At 44.6% G+C, this 15350-nt stretch overlaps 1 protein-coding gene across 2 annotated transcripts in view; it reads left to right on the top strand.

Moving 5' to 3' along the window:
- WDR17 (WD repeat domain 17) overlaps nucleotides 1-15350 on the top strand; it is a 790164-nt gene that overhangs the window by 212435 nt on the left and 562379 nt on the right. The gene's annotated exons all lie outside the window — the stretch shown is intronic.

Genomic DNA, 15350 nt, shown 5'->3' on the forward strand with positions numbered 1-15350 from the left:
CGTGGTGGCCTTTGACAGTACCAGGTCCTGCACCCATTCCTTTTTGAACTGCCAAAACCATCAGTGGCCCTGTGCCCAACACTACGTTGGTGGCCATCCCCTCACTACCCACAGCCTTCGGCCCTGCGCTGCACTGTTTGTTGCAGGACCTGTCCTCTGGCCTGGCACTGCACTCAACTCTTTTCAGGTTACCAGCACCTGCACTGCACCGATTGTGGCCATATGTTGCAGGGACACAGAGAGGTCAGGCCTTGTGTCCAACCCTCTGCGGTTATGTAACCCCGCCAATAACACCCATATGTAACCAACATCCTCGATGCCTGCGGACACACTTGGGCCCAGAATTTGCAAATCTAGCACAGGATTCACAAATACTGTAAACAAATGTAAAAAAAAAAATATTAAGTGCACTACAGCTGCACTTAGCCACCTCGCTCCTGGCTTCTTCCAGCATTGGCCCTGTGGCTGAGGGGTGCCTGAGGCATTTTTAACCATCCGCTGGCTCATTGGAGGAAGTGGCTGCACTGCCCCCTCCCCACAACTAAGGGACTACGGAGGCTTGCCCCTACTACATGCAGAAGCACTATCAGTGGCTTTCAAACCTAGGCTTTTACCTTTTTCTCTGCTTCAGAATGTGACAAAAGGGGCTACATTTGTGGTCCAGGTGCAAGGCATGGGCTACCGAATGTATGATGATACTACGCGATCATGTTGTATCGCGGTATCTTACAACAAGGGTTTTACAACACAAGTCGTTTTAACAACTTGCGCTGGAGGGCGCTGGACCTTGGGACAGTACGATTTACTATTCCAACACCTGTCTACATACAGTAGGGAAGGTGTTGGATAGTAAATCGTACTATTCCTTAGCTTGCAGCACCCTCCAGCGCAAGTTGTTGAAACGACTTGCATTGTAAAACCCGTGTTGTAAACATACAGCAATGTAATGACGGCGTTGTAAAGGTCGTCTCCCGGGTTACCTAGTGACTGTGGGGTGACGTTTGGACTTTGACATTGTGGTTGCCATGGAAGCAGCTGGTTGCACTTATGCCCTCCCGCAAGAGGGTTGGCCTCTTCATTCACCACATGCCACCACCTCCCTGGGACTTGTGAAGTGGGGCCGATGGATTAATTTGATCACCGTACGTTTCTTGTGCGGGAGAAGGTGGCACCAGTGTGGCTTGCAGCCCGCAATGAGATTGAGGACTCCTGGCATTGTGGGATATTTTATGCCCTGAGGCAGCAGCTCCCAGCTTGTGCTGCCACACACTTGCCCCTAACCATGGACGATGTGTGCCTCTGCTGTCATTAAACTCCTGGGCACGATCTATAGCATGTTAGCAGCTGCTTCCAATTGACACCATTTGGCTAATCCTACCCTTGCTGGAGCACTGCGCTCTGAGGACCTACCACACAACGAGAGCTCGCAGCTTGCAGTCACTGGCTCTCCTGTCCAGCAATGCCCGTTGCCAGCTGTTCGCTCCCATGCATGATTCTGTCACTGCCAGCCTGCCTGCAAGACTCTTTCTACTTCCCTGGAACCTCCAGAGGATGCTGTCCTTCCATCCCGCCTCCAGTCAGACTAGCGCACGCTAGGCCGTGGGGGTTGAATGCCTCTAGCCCTGTTGCCTTGCACTGCTGCTTGCTGCTCCTTGCTCACGGATTCGCGTAGGCCAAAAGGGCTGTGCCCCAGCTACACCTCATGTTTGGACCAAGATATGTTGGGACCCACATTTTCACTATATCTTTCTCAAGTTGCCCTTTTCAGGACAGACCTTGATTGGTTGTATCTATGCCCGACCCACGTCAAAAGAGACACTTTCAATGACATAACCTGTATTTTACACCAGCATTTCCACACTAAGTCCATACTCTGGAGCACCTGGAATTTGGTGCTCAACCCAAGTCCGACAGCCCATGACACTATGCCTCCTCAGACCATGGCCTCCTTCTAGATCTGATCTCCAACTTTTCCTTAGTCGATTCTTCAAGGCTGACCCACCCTGTGACTTTGGAATACAAGTTCACTTCCAGTGTACATGACACTTGTACATGGATAGATTACTTCCTCTTTGCCCCATCCATGTTGGCTCATCTGACTGACAGACATCCGCATCCCCCTCTGGTGTGTTCGATCATGACACAGTGCAGGTATGGCTTCATCTGGGACTGATACCCCCCCAACACCAGTGCAGTGGTGGCTGAATCTTTACTGATACAAACGCCCGGATGATAAATGACAAATCTGGGGTCACCTTCAAACTGATCTGTACCACAACTGGGAGACAGTGTCTCGCAGGTTCTTTGGGCAGCTAGGAAGGTGACAGTTAGGTGCAACATAATGAAGGAAACGTCCTCGGCAAAGTGGAAAGTCCTTAAAACATGAACAGCACTGGAGTTTGAGGTATGTACACTCACTGCCCCAGGCTCTTCCACACCCACCTTGCCAACACTGAAAGCTATCATGCTGGCTACGTACAACCTTAACTCCCTTAACAAAAAAGTCCTTTTCAGCTTTAAATAGTGTTACTATGAAAGGGGGGATAAGGAGGCCGTCTTTTAGCTTTACAAGCCCGTCAGCAGGAAGCATTGCGCATGATGCCAGCTATCCTCCATGCAGATGGCACTCTTCAAACACATCCCCTGGACAATTTTTGAGATTTTCCGCTTCTACTATGCTTCCCTGTAAACCTGCGACACCGATAGTGTGCTACAGACAATGCCAACTTCTTGGTGCAGAGTTACCGCAAGACCAATAAACGACAAAAAGAATCCACAGTACTATTAGATTTCAAGAGTTCTGGTTAAAAGGCCTAATTCAAGGTTCTGTGCGAGTCGGCAGCCTGGTCCGGCTACAGCCTTATTGAAAATAAGACAGAGTCTGGCAAATCCAGCGGACCGCGTCGGTATGGGCCCACTGTAATGTCGACAGAATCAGTCTTAGTACCTTTTTCTTGAAGTGGCCGGCACGGATGTGCGGGCGGATTCCGGTGTTCGTCGCGGTGCAAAAAGGAAGCTTTGCAGGACGCGTTGTCCCTCGATGTGGTGCAGGCAACAGCCCATTGACAGAGTCGGTGGATCCAAGGCTTGCGTTGCAGGGTGAGATGCTGCTTTGATGCGGTGCTAGCAGCTTGCAGTGCGGCGACAGAGCCGGATTTCGGGGGCTGGCGTCGATCTGTCCAGACAGGGGTGCGAGTCGGGCGGTGCGTCGCAAAGCATGCCCAACTCCGGTGAGGTCACAGGACTCGGAGTCAACAGCAGGGACCGCTTCGGTCAGACCAGTATGAGTCAGTGTAGCGAGGTGTAGCATGTTGCGGTGTCCACCAGTCGCGGTGCAGGTTACAGCTCAGTGACGGCGTCCGGACGGAGTCGTGAGCTCTTAGCTTGCGTTGTTCGAGGCGGACGTTGCTTGATGCGGTGCCTACAGGACACCGGGCCAGTTGTGTGAGTCGGTCACAGATCCCTGCCTATGTAGCCACTGAAACAGCGTTTCCAGCAGCAATTCACAAAGGCTGGTGAAGTCCACTGGTCCTGGGACTTCGGTCAGGGGGCAAGCTCTCTTCCAAGCCCTTGGAGATCTTTTGCAAAAGTTGAAAGTAAAGTCCACAAAGTTCTTTCTCCTCTCATTGGCAGTCAGGCAACCACTGCAGGCCAATTCCGCAAGCAGCACTTCAGCTTGGGAATAGTCTCTCCTCAGTTTCTTCAGGTTCCTTCTCCTCAGCAGAGGTTTTGTCTTGTAAGTCCAGAAGTGATCTAATTTCATAGGATCAGGGTCCCAATACTTATACCCCCAAATCCTTTGTTCTCTGAGGGAAGAGGGGTCTGTGCCCAGTTCAAGCCAGTTCTGAAGCACTCTGTTTATCAGACTTCTCCTTTCCTTTCACAGGGCAGGGCTGGCACATCACAGGAGGTGGAGCCAACATTGTGAAAGGCAAGCACAGTCCTGTAGCATTACGTGGTTACCCTATGCACTCAAACAACAGTAGAGCAGTATGTTAAGTAACATTCAAATGTAAAGTACAAAAACAAAGCAACAGAAGATTCTCGGAAACTCCAGAGGGAGAGTAGTCCGTTGGAGTCCTTTATTGCGTTAAAAAGCCAGCCGACACGTGTTTCATCGCTATTGCGAATCCTCAGGGCTATAATGGCTGTAGCTTAACCAGAAGGTCGCGCAGCTGGTGAGAATTCCGACCCAGCCGGGCCCGGGTCCAAACAGGAACACGGCCCGGAGAGTAAACGCTGCACGCCGCACTGAAGAACACTCAGACTCTGGCGTCCTCGCATCTGAAACTGACGTCGTACCCGACTTCAGGCTGGGGAACGAGAGACCAATACCCCTTAAGACCGCTACCTCCTTCCAGCAGTACGTGGCTTCACCACTTTTCATTAGCCTACTCAGTCCATCGACGTGCCATCTCATTCTGAAAAATTTGCTCACAGCTTCCTCACACTGCTTGGAGACGAGTTGCCTGTTCTCATCTCTACCTGGATGTTTCCGAGAATCTTCTGTTGCTTTGTTTTTGTACTTTACATATGAATGTTACTTAACATACTGCTCTACTGTTGTTTGAGTGCATAGGGTAACCACGTAATTCTAGAATTAGTAGCCTAGTCTATATAATTTTAGTGGTTCCAAGGGCTCTCCACTCACCCAAGTGCACCACTTGATAATAGCACACTTCTATCCAGTACGTTCACACAGGCTGTGCACCCGGTTGCTCGCTGACTAAAAGCCTTGCGGGATCCCTACATACAGTCCTGTAGCACTTTGTTGACATTCTTCCTTCTCTTCTTTCAGTCTGCAGGGCAGAGCCATCAGATGCACCACAAGGGGTGGAGCCAGCACTGTGGGGGGCAGGAACAGTCCTATTCAGGTCCCAGGTGCAACTCCTCCCTCCCATCTAGATGCAGATCTCCCTATTCACCACTGGGCTGACTCATTCGGCCTCCTGGAATCCCTCAGCCCTGTCACTCAAAAAAACAGACAAAGGTATACACAACCTCGCAGAGGCAGGCTCAAATAGTTAGGCAAGCAAATACCAACATTCTAAAAGTGGTATTTGCAAACACAGAATATTAAAATAAACTTTACTAAAAGATGTATTTTATTATTCTGAGTCCAGGCATACTAAACTCGAATTTCTACCATTTTCTCTGAGTCTGCTAGGATTATAAACATGTAATAATCCAGTAGCCCATTCTGGCCTATGGAGAACAGGTGGCCTTGCAATAGTGAAAAACGAAAATGGCTGTAATTCCCTATTAGAACATGCCACATACATCAGGGCTTGTTCTACCTTATACTTACAATGCACCCTGCCCTTGGGACTACCATAGGGGTGACGAATATGAAGACAAGGAAAGGTTTAGGGACTGGCAAGTGGGTGCACTTGCCCACTCAGCATGACAGTACCAGACTGCACACAGGCTGCAATGGCAGACCTTAGACACGTTTTACAAGGCCGCTTCTGTGGGTGGCACAACCAGTGCTGCAAGCCCACTAGCAGCAGTTGGATTTACACGCCCTGGGCACACTCAGTGCACTGTACTAGGGTCTGACAAGTAAACCAAACATCCAATCATGAAACCACTAATCAATACATCAATTTACAGTAGGGAGCACTCACACTGTGGCACTGGACAGCAGTGGCACAGTGCCCAAAGGATCTAATACTAACAAAAACACCTGAGGCCACAGCAAGAATGGAAGGGAGACCCACACCAATGGTGCCAGGTCTAACAGAGGTCATATTCATAGCACCCAAGAGGATAGATCTAATACCATTCCTGTGGCACCTCCTGTAAAAAAAGAGAATGAAGTGCAGGGAGGCATGCCGTTCCTGCGGACAATATTGTCAAGGAAAACCATATCCCTATAACACTACATTCATCCCACGTCTTCTCAATGTACACAGACATGAAGTTGATCTCCCTCTCAGAAACAACTTATTTGAGTGGGCAGTGCTTCAGAATATGCTAATAAGGCCATGATTCTGAGTGGGGCAATTTCTGTACAAAACAGCAGCTTCAGTGTGCCTCGTTGTTTGGTCTCAACAGGGAAGCCTAACTCAGTCTTATTAAGAATAATTTGCACAGTCAGTGGCTTTCCAGATGGCTTGTACTGAATAGCCCAGTTTGAGGAACCTTCCTATGGTCTCGCGTACCTGAGGTCTCGCCTCTGTGCAATGCTTGAGTTATGGCACCTTCCTTTGGGCAATGCAAAAGTGTGCCTTGCATGGGCCCTAACTCCCCTACAGATACTGGGATCCCACAGATATGGAGGATGCTTAGACTTTGATTAGTAGCAGGTGTGTATAAATCTGAACTATTTTTATCCTGGTCCCTAAATGTTTAATTAAAGCATTTTCGAATTACCAATTTGGAGTCAGAATTAGAGAATGTGGAAGGATAAATAAACATATCATGTCAGCATGGGTTGGGTTATGAATATGTTTCTCAGAGGGTTGAATTTTTAGAATGTTTTGTTTTCTGTTGTCTCAGCATTAGGGCAGGTTGTTTCATGCCCCAGTCCCAGGTTTGTGAAGTCCCTGTAACATTTTTGCCTGTAAACTGCTGGTGTGATTTTGCCTTCAGCACCTGATGTAATCCCAGATTACCAGTGAGTTTGTAATAGCGAGTGAGTTATTTAGATCCATGAGAGCCGCCACGCTGATGTGTCTTGCACAACAGCTTTGAAACAACTCTTCACTCCATAGCACGCATAAAATCTGATGGGCTCAAACCATTTTAGGTCTGATCCCAATCTGGCTTCTCTTTTTCAGACCAGTTGTAACTGTTTTCATGTGCAGGCTATCATAACTGTTATTTAAGTAAACATGGTGAAATAGCGCAAGAGTTTTGACCATGGCTACCCTATACTGTGTGGCATTTATTGACATATGAAGCTGAATACAGGCTGTGTTTTTCTCTATATTTGGTGGAACAAAAGAGTGGGGTTGGAAAGTTCACTGAAACTTCTGAATTTGCAGTTTCTGTCAACCTTGTTGTAGTTTTAATCGAACCACAACACTCCTTGATCACCTCACTACCTCTTGCAAATTCACAGACATCTTCAACTCATAATTGGAATCTTGGGCCTTTATTAGCCCTATGGCATGCCCTGTTCTGGAAAGGAGTTGTAAGTCTTTTACTACATTATCAAGCTGTTAATATCTGTAGCTTGATGTTTGTTATATATAACATATAAGTAAAGATATTTTTTCATAAGGACTACAGCAGTTGGTGCATTCTTTTGAGACTGCATGATGAATGGTGGATAATTCTAAATGAACTGTAAAAATACTAGTTAGTACCTCTCCTATATTTGACTAATTTGAAGGTTGTGGCTGAGGAAAACCAAATCTAGGAGGTTAGGCACAACTACCAGTAATGAGGGGAAACTTTAGATGGTGCAGCATATAGGTAGATAGATGTCCTATTGTATCTTGGTGACTTTGAGGCATGGAGTTTTTTGTTTTGAAAGTGGACCATTTAAACCGTAAGCCATGGAACACAGGCAGTGTTCGCTTATTTTAGACATGCATACGATAGGTTGAGATCTTCTGTTGATTTTTGTTTTTCAGAATTTTTTATTTTAGAGCCTAGTATAGGAATTCTTCATATACATTCTGAAAAGTGTTTTATTAATGTTGTCACACCAACGCATGTAACAAACACATAAGTGTCTATGGGTCTGAGTGAAAATAAACCTAATACCTTGTATGATGCAATTTGAGCAACTCAACAACGTGAAGAACAAAACAAATTAAATGAAATTGACTAATCCTAACATATCCTTCACCACTAAATACCGCCCTTCATCATTTGGGACTCCTTAAAGACCTGCCTTACTGTGAGCTATGAGTGATGTATGAGGACGAGATGGAACGTCCTTCATCAACAGATAGCCCACTGTGCAGTCCGTGTGATGTTGATTAATTATCTCTATTCGTGGGTGACAGAATTGCAGTGCATGTGAATGTGAAGAAAAGTGTATTAAAATTGGGTGAAAGAGCAACACATATTTTATTGTTTCTGCTCAATCCTCCAATATTAAAAACAAAATAGCAAAGAGTAGTTTTAAACAAATAACCACCCAGTTGGTATGTAGGTCAACATGTTTCAGCAATAAAAGGGAAAAAAGTAGTCCTTGCCTTCTTCAGGACCTATATGTTAATGCTACTGCAATGTGCAAAGTGATAAAAAGTAAAAAAGGAACGTGATCACCTGAGATCCTAGGTGTCTGTTTCTTTCCTGCACATGGACCAGTTTTAACACTAGTGGAAAAAAGAAAGATGATTACTCTGCATCATCAAGTGTAAAGGTAAATAAATCAAGTATTGTAAAGATGTCAATATCCTGACGCAAACACACAAATTATGGTTTGAGAGATGTGGCATGAAGCTCCATTTTTATATTATTACATCACGAATAGTGTTGTCACTTAGATGTAATAGATCGCCTGATTACCTATTGTGCAGGAGAAATTAGTCTCACCTCACCTGGCTGTGGCTCAGGAAAAGGATGCACCGCTCTAAAGACAAAGGAAAAAAAAGGGGACAAACACCAAATGTAAATATTCCTTAGCCTTTTGGTCATAGTGTATACTCTTGGAGGTAGTAATTCATATTAATTATCTGACGTCGCCCTTTATGTGTAAAAGACGGAGGTTTCACTATATTTGGGCTGAATAGTGAAATTATACGATATAAACATAGAGTAACCTATGCTGGTCACGTCTTTTGAGGATACTACAAACTCGTACGGCGATGACATACTTGTAATCACACTATATGGCAATGAGGTGTCATGAGCGCGGGGGGAAAAAACATCGGTTTTAATAAATAAGGTCCTCTTACATTCTCAGTCCTGGACAGGGATCGAGATAGTACGCGCCATGTGTAGTATTTGGTCGCCCTCTTCTAAGATTGCGTCGCGCTCACCCAGCTCCTTCGTTTAAGCGAGAGGAGAACATATCAGCCACTGTGGAAAATGTCTCCCCGCCTATAGGGTCCAGTGCCATGGTCACTTGACAACAGATCGAGCCATTGGAGACCACGTAAATAAATATGGCGGATACTAGCCGATCGGTACCTCCCCAGTCGGCTCGGATGCCAGTGTGAAGTACCGCCAGGTAGGTAAGCCGTTATTTCAGAGTTTCTTTTCCCACCGGGACATACTATGGGCTGATATGTTCTCCTCTTGCTTAAACAAAGGAGCTGGGTGAGCGCGACACGATCTTAGAAGAGGGCGATCAAATACTACACTTGGCGCGTACTATCTTGATCCCTGTCCAAGACTGAGAATGTAAGAGGACCCTATTTCTAAAGACCGATGCGTTTTTCCCCGTGCTCATGACACTTCATTGCCATATAGTGCAATTACAAGTATGTCATCACCGTATAAGTTTGTAGTATCATCAAAAGAGGTGACCAGCATAGGTTACTGTATGTTTACATCATATAATTTCACTATTCAGCCCGAATATAGTGAAACCTCCGTCTTTTACACATAAAGGGAGACAACAGATAATTAATATGAATTACTACCTCCAAGAGTATACACTATGATCAAAAGGCTAAGGAACATTTACCTTTGGTGTTTGTTTCTTTTTTTCCCCCCCTTTTTTTTCCTTTGTCTTTAGAGCGGTGCTTCATTTTTCTGAGCCACAGCCTGGTGAGGTGAGGCTCATTTCTCCTGCACAATAGGTAAGCAGGCGATCTATTACATCTAAGTGACAACATTATTCGTGATATAATAATAAAACATTAAAATGGAGCTTCAGGCCACATCTTTCAAACCATAATTTGTGTGTTTGCATCGGGATATTGACATCTTTACAATACTGGATTTATTTACCTTTACACTTGATGATGCAGAGTATTCTAATCAATCTAGGTTTCTTTTTTCCACTAGTGATAAAACTGGTCCATGTGCAGGAAAGAAACAGACACCTAGGATCTCAGGTGATCACGTTCCTTTTTTTTTTTCTTTTTATCACTTTGCACATTGCAGTAGCATTAACATATAGGTCCTGAAGAAGGCAAGGACTACTTTTGTCCCTTTTATTGCTGAAACATGTTGACCTACATACCAACTGCGCGGTTATTTGTTTAAAACTGCTCTTTGCTATTTTGTTTTTAATATTGGAGGATTGAGCAGAAACAATAAAATATGTGTTGTTCTTTCACCCAATTTTAATACACTTTTCTTCACATTCACACGCACTGCAATTCTGTCACCCACAAATAGAGATAATGAATCAATATCACACGGACCGCACAGTGGGCTATCTGTTGGTGAAGGACTTTCCATCTCGTCCTCATACATCACTCATAGCTCACAGTAAGGCAGGTCTTTAAGGAGTCCCAAATGATGAAGGGCGGTATCGAGTGGTGACTGATGGGTATCCTTATTTTTTAGGGATATGTTGGGACTAGTCAATTTAATTTAACTTGTTTTGTTCTTCAGAGTGCTGAGTTGCCCCGAAAACGCTGGGATGCCTGGGTTCACCTTGGGGGTGCCCAGTAGGGGGCATCTCACAGGGAAAGCCAGGAAGGGTCGCACAGCGGTATACAGTGCCAGGATGCCTGAAAGGTGATAGTGCGCTTTACAAGTATACATACATTTACATTTGCTCAAATTGCATCATACAAGGTATTAGGTTTATTTTCACTCAGACCCATAGACACTTATGTGTTTGTTACAAGATTTCTAGGGAGTGTGTCTATGCCTGGTCTATAAAATTTCCCTAGGGCCCCCACCCACCATGTTGTTATTGTACAACCAACGTATGTACCTAGTAAAGAGCAATGACAATAGATGTAAGTGTCGGAAACCTTCACAGGTTGTTCCTTTAGGTTTGATTCTGGAGTCGACAGCCATGGAAGGATTTCTGGCCAGTGTCTTATACCCGATGATATGCAATCTCAGTCAGATTTCTTTTCAAATCGCTGAAGGAGTTTGCTATACTAAATGGATTGGCAAAAAAAATAGAAATTAGCAACCCAAGTGAAAGAATACAACTCTGATCTGTGTAAAATGTACTTTCTGTCTCTGTAAACAGAATGTCATGATATATATTGCCACAGATGTTTGATTAGGCAGTCTAATCTATTGCTGACTAAAGGTTTTCAGTTTAAAAAAAGAAATATCCTAGTTTTTTCTCCTAAAGTCCAGCAGAAATCCATTACACATATCAACTGCTTGGTGTGAAGGAGGGCAGGCCCCCCCAAGTGTGGCCTTCCTCAATTTACGTTTTACTACCTAGTTTGGGTTCTCTGAGAAAAACAACCCTGATGGTGTTTAAGCCTGCTCCCTTTTGTTAAAAAACTCCTGAGACCTTCCTGTACAGTAAGTAGTGAACCTATGAATATTGTTTTAAGATTATTTGGGTTCCTAGTAGGTAGGTAGTGCAGTGTTTTATGGGCTGAGCTATAAATACATATCTCTTAGGACCAAATGAGTCTAGAACTGCTGCATTTAGTGGTCTCTGCAATCAATGTAGGAAGTATTCTTGTAACCTTAGTCAGTTTCTATTTACAAAAACCAGTGTTGATTGTACCAGTACCAGAACTGCCTGGGCTCCTGTGCATTCAGTCTAGACAGTCATTCTAAGAGAGCTGAAGTGTGCCTTCATATCCTGACAGCCCATGACCAGGCTGATGGGACTTCCTGTGCTATATTAGTTGGAGGAGTAGTTACTGATACTGAATAGGGTTCTGCCTATCCTCACACAAAGCTGTCTCCACCCCTCTGTAGTGTGTCTGTAGCCAGCACTGGGAAAGGCAGGGAGTTGTACACTACAAGACTTCACTTTGAAGTTTGCCTAAGTATTGGACCACTGACACCCCAAAATCAAAAGGTGATTCTGCTGGGAAGAAGAGCTTGATGTTGTGGGAGGATCTGGCACTCCGCATGTTGCTTTGCTGGCCTGCTGCTTGTTGCTTCTGTCCTCGGAGTGAAAGGACTGCACTTTGCTTTCTACATCCTGCTTCCAAAGTTCTCTAAGAGATTGTGTGTGCTTTCAAACAGTTAAGAAGTCTCAGGGCCATCGAAGACTTCACCTAATAGTGACTGGGCTCTACTGCTGAGAGTCCTGACTTCGCAAGTGGTGACAAATCCAATTCTTAATAATAATAATCTTTATTGCATGATTAAAATCTTTGCAATTAGGCAATACAAACAAGAAGGAGAAAAGTACATGAATAAACCTTTAGAAAAACAAATTAAACATTTAGCAAAGTTAAAAAGGTAAAAGAAGAACCATGCGGGTGGTACAGTACTATGCATTAGAAAAGAAGGTCTTTCACTATCAATTGTGACTTTGGTTATCAGAGGAGAATAGTCTTGAAGATCAGAAGCCATTCGAAGTAAATCAAATTTAATTATTAACCGCTGGGATTAGGGCCGTGTTGACTAATTTCATAAAGCGCACTAGCCTGCAAGCTAGTTGGATGTCTTCTCCCTTAAAGCTCATCAACAGAGCTTGTCTGCGAGTTCGCACACGTCTCTGATTCCAAAGCTTTGTTAGTAAGCTCTTTCGGATACTATCTAGAGCTTTGCAGCTGCACAGCAGGTGCAGAACATCGTCCTTAGCCTTTTCACAAAGCCTACACTTGGGATTGCAGTCCAGGCGCATCCAGGGGGGAAGATGTGGTTGAGATGGTATTACCCCCATCCTCAACCTCAAAAAGTCTTCCTTCGCCTTCCTTGAAAAGCTGGTGCTAAGGTATGGCTGTGGTGAGGCGCTGATGTAGCCTTGAATCACAAACCACCCATGAGACCTCTTGGTTAGCGCTGTTTTGTCCTCTTCCAAGGAAATTATTTTCACAGATTTATTAACAAGACGCTTAAAACAGTTGTGTGTACAACTCGAGTCCCAAAGATCTCTTAGCACAAGGGAATTTATGGCAGCCTGGAGGTAGACCATTGCAAGGGAGTCTTTATTTGTTTCCAGGCCTTTCCAAAGATGAGCATTCAGAGAGTCTGTTTCCGCATTCTTTACTTTGTGCCAGCATTTTACATATGCACCTTTGCGTGCGATTTGCTGCTTATGTAGGCCAAACTCGAGCCTTAACTGTGCTGGGGAAGTGTATGGAGGAAGCGCGAATAATATTCAGAGTGTTTTGCTGACCACGTTGTCTAAGATGGTCTTATCCTTCCCTCTCATACATTCACTGCCATATGTAATTGATGGCAGCAATTTCGCACGAAATATGTCTAGCAAGGGAGCTAAATTTGGGCCCGCTATTTTATTTTTGATGTTTTTTAATGCAATGGCCAATGAGATCCCTCTGTTCCTTATTGATGTTTGTTGTTGCTTGAAGGAGCCTTTTGAGTCAAAAATTATGCCCAGATACTTAAATTCTTGGACTATTTCAATTTTTTTGTCTTGGAGAGACCATTGGAAAGTGTGCCTTTTTGATTTTTGATTTAGTACCATCACCTTTGATTTTTCTGTGCTTACGCTTAGCCCATTCTTTTCGGCAAATTTGCTCGTGGTGTTAATGAGGTGTTGCAGGCCGACTGGTGTTTGACTAATTAATAACAGGTCGTCTGCATATAGTAGGTTGGACAGCGTAAAACCCCCTAACTTTGGGGCATGGTGGTTACAGTTATCCAGATCTTTGGAGAGGTCGGATATAAAAAAGGTTGAACGGGGTCGGTGCGAGAACACACCCCTGTTTCAACCCTTTTGTGGTTGGTATTTCTTTTGACAGACAATTACCGGCCCCAATTTTACTTGGATCCAGGTATCTGTATGTAGTAACATTAAAAGGTTCAGCAGTTTGGGGTCAACTCCCCACCTTGAAAGTTTTGCCCAAAGTTTTCCTCTATCAACGCTGTAAAATGCAGCGGAAAAATCGATGTAACACACATATAGTATTTTTTTGTGTTTTATTGTAGCGTCTGCCATCAGGGAAAGGGCTAAAATATTTGTTGTGGTCCCCATATTTTTTTGAAAACCGGTTTGATTAATGGGGATTAATTTTTTGCGTGATGCCCATGCAGTTAATTCCTCCAAGAGAAGCCCCGAAAAGTATTTAGCGTCTATATCTATAAGGGCTATAAGCCTATAGTTCTTAGCCTCGCCCTTGTTGCCTTTTTTGTAGATTGGTGCAATTATTGAACCCTTCCAGGAGGACGGAAATTATTCGGCCCTCCAGACTTCTACAAAGAGCGGGAGCAGTTGTTCGGCCCAATAAGTTGGATCTTGCTTATAGAGGATGGGTGGAATTCCATTTGGGCCTGGAGCTCCCTCCTTCCGTCCTTTCGCAATTCGTCCCTTCAACTGCACGATCGAGCCTGGGAAGTTGGACTCCTTGACTAGAGGCTTTAGGGCCATTGGGTTCGCCTGGAGAAACTCTGAACTTCGATGACCTTTGCCTAACACTTCATCATTAAAGTGTTTCATCAGATGATTTACCCAGGTGACCTCAGTGATGTGGGAGTTCACTTCAGGGGCATTTGGATTCTCTATTTTATTAACAGTTTTCCAGAATCTTGCACTTTTATTGTTTTTTGAATCGTAGAGCAGTTTAGCCCAAGTTTTTTCGGTGGATTCCTGCTTGATTCGCCGCAAGATTTTGTTCTTATTACACTTTAGTGATCTCAATTTGGTCACTAGGTTGTTGTCGCTCCCATCTTTCCACAGCTCGCGAAGTGTTCTGTTAATTGCCGTTTTTATTGCCCTTAAATTGGAAGCTAGAGGAGTCAGAGAATATTTTGTTGGGTTACTAATCGGCCGGGCAAATATTTTTTGGCTTGTCTGTGCGTCGGTTTCTTTAACAAAATTGGACTTGTAATTCATTAGGCCAAAGGTTTTCAGAAACGACTCCCAGGCGGTTATTTTATTGTTGTTCAGTGCTGCAACACATTCCCAGCACGTCATCGCTTCTTTCGCCAGTCGTTCAGGGTCACTAATGTTGCACTTGATTCTTTTGCATTTTGTTGGGATCGATAGCTTTGGGCCATTGGTGGGGAATGTTGGAGCTGTCCCTGGTGCCCTCAGTATCAATTCTTGCGGGAGGTGGTCGCTGCAGTCGGATGTGCCAATTTTAAAGTCTTGTACTAATGTAAACAGTGAAAAAGATAGGAAGGTATAGTCGATCGCCGAGCTGGAGATAGAGTTGTGAAAAGTTGCTGCTTTGGGTCGGTCCCACGGCGATCGTCCATTTATCGAAATCAGGCCCAGGTTTGTTAAGTCTTCTATTAGGCTTTTTGATAGATTTGTTGGTTTGCCCCATGGACACACTTCGAGGGGGGATCCCCATTGCATGCAAACGATCTTCCCTTGGATGATTCTTTTCTGACGACTTCGAAAGGAACATGTTAAAGTCTCCTGAGAC

The sequence above is a fragment of the Lissotriton vulgaris genome, chromosome 3_1, assembly GCF_964263255.1.
Source record: "Lissotriton vulgaris chromosome 3_1, aLisVul1.2, whole genome shotgun sequence".
Lineage (NCBI taxonomy): Eukaryota > Metazoa > Chordata > Amphibia > Caudata > Salamandridae > Lissotriton > Lissotriton vulgaris.